This window comes from Impatiens glandulifera, chromosome 6 (genome assembly GCF_907164915.1).
Source record: "Impatiens glandulifera chromosome 6, dImpGla2.1, whole genome shotgun sequence".
Taxonomy (NCBI): Eukaryota; Viridiplantae; Streptophyta; class Magnoliopsida; order Ericales; family Balsaminaceae; genus Impatiens; species Impatiens glandulifera.
In genome coordinates, this window is record NC_061867.1 from 11643767 (window position 1) to 11656096 (window position 12330).

Genomic DNA, 12330 nt, shown 5'->3' on the forward strand with positions numbered 1-12330 from the left:
TCCCATGTTTTGTGTTATTTTTTATAAATTTATCTCATCTATGTTGTTAATTACATTTATTAACCGACAAAAAAAAAATCCTCAATCTCAACAACTTTAGTCTTTAAGAAAACAAATGTTTTATTAAATGGTTCATGTTAATAAAGAATGATGAGATTGGTTTAAACACAATTATACAAATATGATTTGATAAAAAATAAAAAAAAATTACAAAAATAAAAATACAAACACACCGCCCAACAAATTATCGAGTTTATTGATATTCGAGAAAGACAATTAGCTCCTTCGTTGAATTCACTGCTTTTTTTAAAAAATCTCAAAAAAAGTCAGAATAATAACATTATAAATTATATACATTTAACTTAACGATTATGAGGATTGAATGTTCCACCATTTCTTTTATAGCCCACAAAAAAAAAGTCAAAATAATTATCCAAAATTCTAGTCAAATACCAAACTTGCCCGAATTTCAAGACAAAGACTTATGTTTTAAAGTTTTTGATTGTGCCACTGTTTTATATGTATTTCGGACTATTAAGAAAACACAATTCTTAACCTAGGTCGTTTCAATCCAAATTTTTTAATAACTAAACAAATACTTGAAAATCATTCAATTGAACCAGACATGCTTCATAGGAGGGTCTGCATAAAGACAATGTAAAAGTGGGTGAGTTTAATAAAATCGAATATAATGCAATTATCAATTTTCTTGTAGTACATGCATGGTTAAGAGCCAAAACTAACTAACCCTAAATTTAATGGTTTGGCTCGTGTAAAAGGGAAATTAGGAATAGTCAAAAACACGTAAGGACGTATTTCTCAACTTTTTTGACCCTCTAAAAAAAGTCCAAATACTGTATGAAGATTTACTTTAATTTTAAAAATTAATAAATAAATAGCTGAGCGGAATTCTATTTATGACTGCTATGAAAGTGGATACCTATTCATATTAAACTCAAAAGGATATTCAATTGTGCATTTTCTTCATATATATATATTTTTAAAAGATTATGCACTAATTGGCATGTTATAACTAACATTAATAAGCAGGTTATTAAAATTTGGGCAATTATTATTTTTCGAGTTTTGATGATTGCATTAATCTTATCGTTGTAAAAAATTAAGGCGCATATAAGATTATAATGGAGTCAAATAGGTCTACCTTAGTGCAATATATGTGTGGTACAAACAGAAACACAAGTAATTCTAATTTAAAATGTTTTAAGTTTTAAAAAATAAGTATCCAAAATCGTGATATATACTACCTCCCTAAATTCAAATAATAATAATAACTAAGTAAATTTTAACTAGGGTCAGAAAATAATTAAATATATTTTTTTTAATTTATTATTAAGTTATTTTTTTTATAAAATGGTATATGTGTGAAGATTTAAGAGGATGAGTTCTCTCGATTCACGGGTCTTCTAGTTTTTCTTTTTTTTATTAGTACATAGTCTTTTACTTCGTGGTTTTGAGCTATTATTTTATTTATAGTAAGCACATTTATTTGTGATATTTTTAAATGATTTTTGAATTCTATTTCTGTAATGACTTGTAACAACTTATGTCATAATTTATATGAAATATTTTTTAATTAATTTTTCACATTTGGTTGCTATTTCGTGATTAAGTGGATGAATACTTGAAATTTGTTTTATACTTAAAAAATAATAAATGTTTTGAAAATTTCAATGATACATGCATTGTTGTAAGTGAAACTATAAAATAGTCTTTTTAATATATTTTAGATTATTTTACATGTGTTTAGTGTTTTTTAATCGAACAATGTTGAACCATGTGAGAATTTTTGAACTCAAAAGTTATAGAATGAAAGGATAAATACCATTTCATAGATCCAAAAGTATATACATTTTTATTTTATCATAATATATATATATATATATTATAAATAAACTTACAATTAAGTATACTAGTTAGTTCATTTAAATCACATAAAAAGAGTCTTACTTACAGAGTTTTTTTTATTTTATTTTTTATTAAAAGAGAACTAACATGACACCCCCACAAGTATGATCCATACTTAAACTCAAAGCGCTTCCAGATAAAATCGAACCAAGACATTTTGGTCTCTTAAGTCGCATCTTATCACTGAGCTATCTTGGTGGAGCAATAATGTCTTATATTTAAAGTTTAAACAATAGATTCTACAAGTTTAAAAAAATATATATTATTATTATAAGTATTGAATGGAACAAATAAAATTAGGAGTGATTGCTGATCAAATTGGGTAGTTTTTTTATTTATTTATAATTTTAAATGTGTTTATATTATGTTAGTTATATTAAATCAAGAAAATGCATTCGATAATAGATAATAGATAATAGATAATAGATAATAGATAATAGATAATATATAATATATAATATATAATATATAATATATAATATATGGATCGGAGGTATCGGATTTGTTTAATAAATTCTATGATATACTAGCATTTATCCCGTGCATTTGCACGATTAATAATATAAAAAACCGTGAAAAAAATTACGGATAACATTTTTAATTTTATTTTTAATCGTTTTAAGTTTATGGGTGGGTCAACCCACATTCCGACCCAAGTATCCATTAACTCAACATCATTATATATATATATATATATATATATATATATATTAGTTAGTTAAAAAATGAATTTATATTAATGTTAAAACGTCTCGCGTTCATCAAATTTGGTGTTGAATTTAAAATATAAAGTCTTAGTAGCCTAGTTGGTAAAAGGTTGTACTTGTTTTTGTTAGGTTGCAAGTTCGAAACATACCTCTAGCATATTTTATTTTATTTATAACCATTTTAAATTTAAAGGCGGGTCAACCCACAATCCGACCCAAGTATCCAAATTAACCACAGCTCTCGACCCGACAATCCGGACACTTTAAAAAGTAAACATCATTATATATATAGATTAGTTAGTTAAAAAGTTGAACTTATATTAATATTAAAACGTCCCGCGTTTATCAAATTTGGTGATGAATGTAAAATTTAAAGTCTTTGTAGCCTAGTTGGTTAAAGAGTTGTACTTGTTTTGTTAGGTTGCAAGTTTGAAACATACCTCTAACATCTTTAATTTTACTTTTAACCTTTTTAAATTTAAAGACGGGTCAACCCACAATCCGACCCAAGTATTCAAATTAACCACAGCTCTCGACCCGGCAATCCGGAAACTTTAAAAATTAAACATCATTATATATATATATATATATAGATTAGTTAGTTAAAAAGTTGAACTTATATTAATATTAAAACGTCCCGCGTTTATCAAATTTGGTGATGAATTTAAAATATAAAGTCTTTGTAGCCTAGTTGGTTAAAGAGTTGTATTTGTTTTTGTTAGGTTGCAAGTTCGAAACATACCTCTAGCATTTTTTATTTTATTTATAACTGTTTTAAATTTAAAGGCGGGTCAACCCACAATCCGACCCAAGTATCCAAATTAACCACAGCTCTCGACCTACAATCCGGACACTTTAAAAAGTAAACATCATTATATATATATAGATTAGTTAGTTAAAAAGTTGAACTTATATTAATATTAAAACGTCCCGCGTTTATCAAATTTGGTGATGAATTTAAAATATAAAGTCTTTGTAGCCTAGTTGGTTAAAGAGTTGTACTTGTTTTGTTAGGTTGCAAATTCGAAACATACCTCTAGCATCTTTAATTTTATTTTTAACCGTTTTAAATTTAAAGGCGGGTCAACCCACAATCCGACCCAAGTATCCAAATTAACCACAGCTCTCGACCCGGCAATCTGGACACTTTAAATTAAGCATCACTGTATATATATAGATATTGATCTATACATCTAATCCTTCATATTTAATCATTTCGTAAACTAATTGTATTCAACTTTTATATTAATTTAAACAAATTAACTATAAAACTCCAAAATAATAACTAATTTAAACATATTTATTAAACATAGACAAAAGATAATATTGTCAATAATATATTTAGTGTGGATGAGTTTGATTCAATTATTAGAATAAACTACATATTTATAATATATCGATTTTTTACTTGTCAAAATCATATGTCTGATAAATCAAATTTTTTTTGTTGGGTTTATATTATTAAGTTGGTATAATAGTTTTACTTTACTATTCGAACGGTTTTTAATATTCAGCCTAAATTTCAATAGTCAAACTATGTTAAATGCACAAATTGAAGTTTAAGATCATATTTTAAAATATTTATCATTATAAACTAAAAGATTAAAAAAATAGTAAAAGTCATTAATTTACAAGACTCTCACGTGCCCTGTTGCAGTAGGCCAATTATAAGATAAGCTAAAATAATATTAATTATTGATTTTTGTACGGATTCATATTTATTGACTCAACTTTCAAGTTATGAAAATATCTATTCAACTTTTCTACTCTTTTTTAATAAAAAAATTTATAGTAAGAAGTTTCCACCAGGATCTACAAGGGTTTGGGTTTGAATGAGGTCTCTTGCACATTAGTCTAAATAAATATTTCAACACAAATATTTATTTATATCATTTTAAATTAGTGTTATTATTTTTTGATTTTTCAATATGCAAATTATAAAAATCTGATAATGTGTTAGGTATGATTGGTCTTCTTCTATTTTCATGCTGCAAATTAGGAATACATGAATTTTCTTTTTCAAAACATTTTCAAATGTAAATATATGTGAACTTGTTACAACTCTTTATCCAATCTAACAATCTGGTTGATTACGAATAACTAGAATAGTTTGCTTAAATATTGATAATAATTTTATGACAAATTATTTTAACTTTGTATTTCAAATAATTTGTTTGCGTGCTATAAATAAATAAATACGTCGTTTTAACAACGATAAAAATATTTACACTTAAAAATATAGATAAAAAACCGATATATTTTACCATGTACCATATTACAAACAAAATCAAATCGAATAAAGAAACGGAATTATAGTTAAAAACATAACTAAGATCAACATAATATAAATCACAATGCACAAAACAACATACAATATTCAAATCAATTTATAGTTTCAGATTTTTTTATAAAAAATTATATTTGAACACTCATTTTGAAAAAAAAAAAAAAAAATCTTTCTTCACTCAAACTCACACCCAATTTGTCTTTTCTGTTATTCCAACCAAAGACAAGTGCATTAAACAGATTATGGACAACTTCTTGTATCATTTATATTCCATCCACATTCTAAGACCCACTTAATTTTATATATTTCCTTACATCAATTTCAAATTAATTAGGTTGTTATGTAACATGTTATTTCTTGTACAATTAATGCTAACAAAAAATATATGTTTGCAAAAGAAAAATTCTAATAGATGGAGCCGATCAAAGTTGAATCTATTTTATTTGATTTTTATAGTAAAAATGTGATATTATTCGTAATGTTTTAATTTTTTTTCAATTTAATTTAATATTTGCTTATCTAATTTTAAAAAATGAAAAAATTCAAATTCATTCACTCATTTTATCTATAATTTTTATTTTATTTATTTAAGCCCGCACAAAAAAATTTGAAGTACACCCCAAGTCTAATTTTCTGGATCTGTCATTAAGTCGGTGAACGTTCCATTCTCTAAATTATACCAACCACGTTTTAAAACACAAACTAAAGTCCAATTCACTATAGATTCTTTTGATGAAACAAATTATTAAAGAGTTGTTATAAAAAATTATGGTCATTTTGTACTAGATGGTCATGAAGTTTTCCTAATTTTATTTTAGAATTTCAAATAGTTCTCTTGTGATGAGTCAGCAAATTGAGCTATCCATAAATAACAACATTAATTTTTTCAACAAGTCACTTTTAATGCAGTTTGATGATGAAATTTCTTTTTCTTTTCTCTTTTGTTATGTTCTATAGATGTAGATAGAATGTTGAGTTATGGAGCCTACACTTATAATAAATTCTACATTATTAATTAGAGTTTATTGGGTTTATCTTTTTTGGTTTTGAGCTTGGGCCTGACCAAAGTTATTTAGGTTTATTACCTGAATGTTTACCCTATAAATATGTAATTATTAAGGGTTTACATTTGGAGAGACAGAATTCTTGAGAGATAAAGTGTGAGGCAAAAACTCTGTATTCATTCTTCTTCTTCATAGTAAATCTGGTGGTGGCTGAAGTGGATGTAGCTCAATTTGAGTGAACCACTATAAATCTGTGTGTTCTTGTGTTCTTCTTTCTTGTGTTTTTACAGATTGTTTTCAAACAGGTCGGATTTGGGAGATACAAATCCTAACAACTGGTATTAGAGCAACTAGGCTAGATCTGAGCATTGGGAACAATGGCAAGTGAGAACAGTATAGGACATGGGATTGGAAGATTTGATGGAACAGATTATGCCTTCTGGAGAATGCAGATTGAAGATTATCTCTATGGAAAGAAGCTTCATGTTCCTTTGAGTGAGAAACCAGAGAAGATGGATGAAGCTGAATGGAAACTCCTTGATAGACAGGTTTTGAGAGTTGTCCGATTGACGCTAGCCAAGACAGTTGCTCACAATGTAGCAAAGGAGAAGACCATCATGGGTCTGATGAAAGCTCTTTCTGATATGTATGAGAAACCATCTGCTAACAACAAGGTACACTTAATGAAAAGACTTTTTTACTTAAGAATGGTTGATGGTACTTCTGTCACTACTCATTTGAATGAATTCAATACAATTGTGAATCAATTGCTATCTGTTGAGATTGATTTTGGGGATGAAGTTAGTGACCTGATTTTGTTAGCATCTCTACCAAATAGTTGGGAACCTATGAGGGCAGCAATTAGTAATTCAGTTGGAAATGCTAAACTGAAATTTGTTGAAGTTAGAGATCGTATTCTTGCTGAAGAGGTTCGTAAAATTGATTCTGGTGAAACATTCAAAGGTTCTGCTCTGAATGTGGAAAACAGGGGAAGAGGTAATGATAGAAATTTCAACCGAGGTAAGAGCATATCTATGTCAAGGAGCAGGAGGAGTCAGTCCAAGTCTGGGCGGACATTTGAGTGTTGGAATTGCGGTAAACAGGGTCATTTAAAGAGGAACTGCAAAACACCGAAGAAAAATGGTGATGATAAAAATGATGCAGCCAACGTTGTTACAGAATCTGTCACTGATGCGTTACTTCTGTCTGTTGATAGCCCGATAGATTCATGGGTTTTGGACTCGGGAGCGTCTTTCCACACCACTGCCCACAAAGAATTAATGGAGAATTATATGGCTGGAAACTGTGGGAAAGATTATCTCGCAGATGGTGAGCCATTGGATATTGTTGGCATGGGGGACATCAAATTGAAGATGGCAAATGGTTGTGTTTGGAAGATTAATAAGGTGAGACACATTCCAGGTTGCGCAATCTAATTTTTGTTACACAACTTGATGAAGAAGGTCACAATTTCAGTTGTGGAAATGGTGCATGGAAGGTGACTAAAGGAGCAATTGTTGTTGCTCGAGGTCACAAAACTGGAACGTTATACACGACTTCAACTTGCAGAGAAACAATTGCTGCTGTAATTGATGACTCGAAGAACAGTGAGCTATGGCATTGCAGGTTGGGCCATATGAGCGAAAAAGGGATGAAAATTATTTTGAAGAATGGACAGATTCCAGAACTGAAGTCTGTTGAACATCAGTTATGTGAAAACTGCATTCTTGAAAAACATAAACGAGTCAGTTTCTTAAAAACTGGGAAGGAGCTCAAGAAAGAAAGACTAAGTTGGTACACACTGATGTGTGGGGACCTGCACCTGTTTCTTCTATTGGCGGATCATACTACTATGTGACTTTTATAGATGATTCAACAAGAAAAGTATGGGTTTACTTTATGAAGCACAAGTCTGAAGTATTTGCTATTTTCAAGAAGTGGAAGGCTTTGGTTGAAAATGAAACAAATCAGAAAGTTAAGTGCTTGAGATCCGACAACGGAGGTGAATATATCAATTCAGATTTCAAAGAGTATTGTGCTGAGAATGAGATTAGTATGGTGAAGACTGTTCCCCGAACGCCTCAAGAGAATGGAGTAGCTAAAAGAATGAATCGAACATTGAACGAGCGTGCTAGAAGCATGAGATTGCATGCAGGGCTGCCTAAAACCTTCTGGGCAGAAGCTATTAATACTGCTGCCTATTTGATAAACAGGGGACCCTCTGTTCCTCTTGAATTCAGAATTCCTGAAGAAGCTTGGAGCAATAAAAAGGTAAATCTTTCTTATTTGAAAGTGTTTGGTTGTTTATCATATGTTCATATTAATGAATGTGATAGGAGCAAGCTTGATCCAAAGTCTAATAAATGTTTTTTTATTGGTTATGGTGATATCGAGTTTGGTTATCATTTCTGGGATAATCAAAATCGGAAGATCATTCGTAGTAGAAATGTTATCTTCAATGAACAGGTTCTCTACAAAGATTGTGTTGGGAAGACATCAGATGGTGATTCCAAGTTGGAAGAGACTAGTACAGCCGATTTGAGACAATTTTCAGCTGAATATATACCGGTTGTCGAAGAAGAACAATGTGTTGTTCAAGATGAAATCGTTGAGAACGTGGCCCCAGAGGTAAATCAGCAAACATCGGTTATACAGTTGAGAAGATCGTCAAGAAATCGAAGACCAGTTGAGAGATGGTCTCCATCTCTGAACTATATCTTGTTGACAGATAGAGGTGAACCTGAATATTATGAAGAAGCAAAACAGTGTGATGAATCGGTTAAGTGGGAGTCTGCAATGAAGGATTTGGGTGCTGCAAAACAAATCCTTGGGATGAGAATTTTCAGGGATGAAGAAGTTCTCAAGCTTTCACAAGAAGAATATGTGAAGAAAGTTCTTAGCAGGTTCAACTTGTATGATGCAAAACCAGTTACTACCCTCTTAGCTAGTCACTTCAGACTATCTAAAGATCATTCGCCTTCAACAGAGGAGGAGAAAAATTACATGGCAACTGTTCCGTATGCCTCTGTCATTGGTTGTATTATGTATGCGATGGTTTGCACAAGACCAGACATAGCACATGCAGTGGGAGTTGTTAGCAGATTCATGAGCAATCCGGGTAGACAACATTGGGAAGCAGTAAAGTGGATACTACGATACTTAAGAGGAAGTACGGGTCTCGCTTTATGTTTTTGAAAGTCTAATATGGGTTTAGAAGGATATGTTGATGCTGACAATGGTGGTGATGTTGATAGTAGGAAGAGCACAACAAGGTACATTTATACTCTGGGAGGTACTGCAATCAGTTGGGTATCAAAATTGCAGAAGATTGTTGCTTTTTCTAGTTGTGAAGCAGAGTATGTTGCTGTGACAGAAACTGCTAAGGAGATGATGTGGTTACAACCCTTTTTGCGAGAATTGGGTCAAGACTACGAGGGAAGTGTGTTGCGATGCGACAGTCAGAGTGTCATTCATTTGGCAAAGAATCCTATTTATCATGGCAGGACGAAGCATATACAAGTTCGTTATCATTTCATCCGGTCAACTTTAGAAGATGGAGTATTAGCTCTTGAGAAGATTCCCGGGAGTGAGAATCCAGCTGATATGTTGACGAAAACTGTGACAAATGAGAAACTGAAGTTGTGTGCAACTTCAGTTGGTCTTCTTCGTTAAGAAACCGAATGGAAAGCCACTACCGATCGAGAGATGATGAAGTTAGTCTCCAAGTGGGAGATTGTTGAGTTATGGAGCCTACACTTATAATAAACTCTACATTGTTAATTAGAGTTTATTGGGTTTATCTTTTTTGTTTTTGGGCTTGGGCCTGACCAAAGTTATTTAGGTTTATTACCTGAATGTTTACCCTATAAATATGTAATTATTAAGGGTTTACATTTGGAGAGACATAATTCTAGAGAGATAAAGTGTGAGGCAAAAACTCTGTATTCCTTCTTCTTCTTCATAGTAAATCTGGTGGTGGCTGAAGTGGATGTAGCTCAATTTGAGTGAACCACTGTAAATCTGTGTGTTCTTGTGTTCTTCTTTCTTGTGTTTTTACATATTGTTTTCAAACAGGTCGAATTTGGGAGATACAAATCCTAACATGGAATTCCTTGCCAATTATTGAATATCTTCTAATTGTCTATTAATGATTAGATCTGGCTGGCCAATAGACTTAAATGTCCTAAATCATCATTATTGTTCTCTCTATTGAGATTTGTATTTCATTATATTCATGATTTGCCCATATGTTTTTCACTTAATGTCACTTCTTAATTTATTAATATTTAGTTTAGTTTGTATTGCAAAAAAAATACACACACAAAATTACAATTGGAGCTGGTTTGATATTGGGTTATTTGGATTTTTTTTATTGGATATTTTTTATACATATTATTTAATAAAAAATAGATTATTTAAGTTTTAATAATATAAATAAATCAATGAGCTCTTGTATGGTATTGAATATTACATGGGATCCCTATTACCAATTTGATTATGTGCCTTTCATACGATAATAATTAAAAAACAAATTACTTTTTTATCCCTAGTTTGAGAGGGGGCACATAGACACTTTAGTATCTCATTTGTGCCCTCCAAGGGAGGGAATCTTTAAAAAAAAAAAATACTAAAAATATAATTACTTTTTTTTTTGAATAAAAAATATAATTACTTTGGTAACAGAGATCTCATTTGGTGGTTCAATAGTTGAGACTCAATTTATATTATTAATAGGATTTTTTTCTTCATTTTTTTTGTTTCATATCTCAATAATGTAATATAGTATCATTTGGCTTTCATAATTGATATCAAATGTTAATAATGGTTTGTTGAACATCATAAACTCTTGTCCAATATTAAATTTAATTTGATTAGTGAAACAACACCACACAAACTCGATTATCAATAGTTGTCCAAAAGCCAAATATGATATTATTGTCCAAACTATTATTATAACCTAGATGTTGATATCAACTTTATTAATTTATTAAATAGCATGTTATGCTGCTACTTTTCTTACACTGTTTTTTCATAGTTTATTTTTAAATAATTTCATTTTTCATAAATGTCCAACCATGTTTATGTGAAATGTGATGAGGGTTCTCTGTAATTTTTCTTCATATTATCATATACATATATATATTTATATATGACTATATACTAATTTAAGGTTAGTCTAGTTTGGCCAAAAGGTTAAATAGGGAGAGACTTAAAGATTTTGCACTCAATGTATGCATGATTTGAACTCTCATAGCCAATCATTCATCTTAAATAATGATTATCTATTTTAATGGTTAAAGAATTATGAAAAAAAAGGCAAAATTTAACATGAAAAAGAGTTCAAATATAGACATAATTTGCACAAAAATGACTCAAATTACATTAATACAACTCAAGTGTCTGGGCTCATTTTGGGGGTTAGACACACTTTTCGGTAACTTATAAGGGCATTACAATTGAAACGAATTTTGTCTAATATATATTAAATATCTCAAGTTTCATTCGTACGCTATGAATTTAGTAGAGTCATAAGTTGTTAGGTTATGCTATTTTCATCCAGAGAATACATTCTGAGTTCGATTCCTAGTAAAAATGCTTTGAATGAAATCAGAATGTCATGACGGTAGAGTATCATACTAGCTCTTCATAATTAAATAAAAATGAAAAATAACTATTTATAAAAATATTAAAAATAATAAGAGCTCAGTCGATCAAACTATAAATCCTCCACTAGTTCCTTTGATATCTGTATTTTTTTTTTACATTTTTTTCTTAATAAACCTGTTTGATTAGATTTAAAAAAAAATAGTTTTTTACTACTTAAGGACAAAAATACTATAACATTTTTTCTCTTTATAATGATAAATAAATAAAGAGTAATTTTAATATTTTGATATATAAAAATAATAATTAGATATACAAAGTGATAGATAAAATTCTTTAAAAAAACAAAAAAAACCCCAAGATCAAACATCGGTTTGGACATTATGTATAATTTTAGTTGGCTTTTGGTTGGATGGATTACTGTTTTTTTTATAAATATTTTGTTTTTATTTACACAGCTACAACCCAATTAAAGAAGAGACAGGTCAGGGCTCAGCCCAATCCGAATTTTTGTTTTAGGGTACAAATTTGATAATATCGTTAATTTCTTAAAAATTTTAATATAATTTACTGTTTATTTATTTAATTATAAAAAATAATAAATTTTATCTTTATTCACTCATTTTTTAAGAATTTTTTCGTTATTATTTAAAACATATCTTAGTTTTTGTTAAAATTCACCCAAACCCTAAATACTAAATCCATCTCTAAATTAAAGATATATATATATATATATATATATATTTATATAGGTAAGAAACAATAATATATCTACTATTGGATAGAAGAGCAATAAATAATA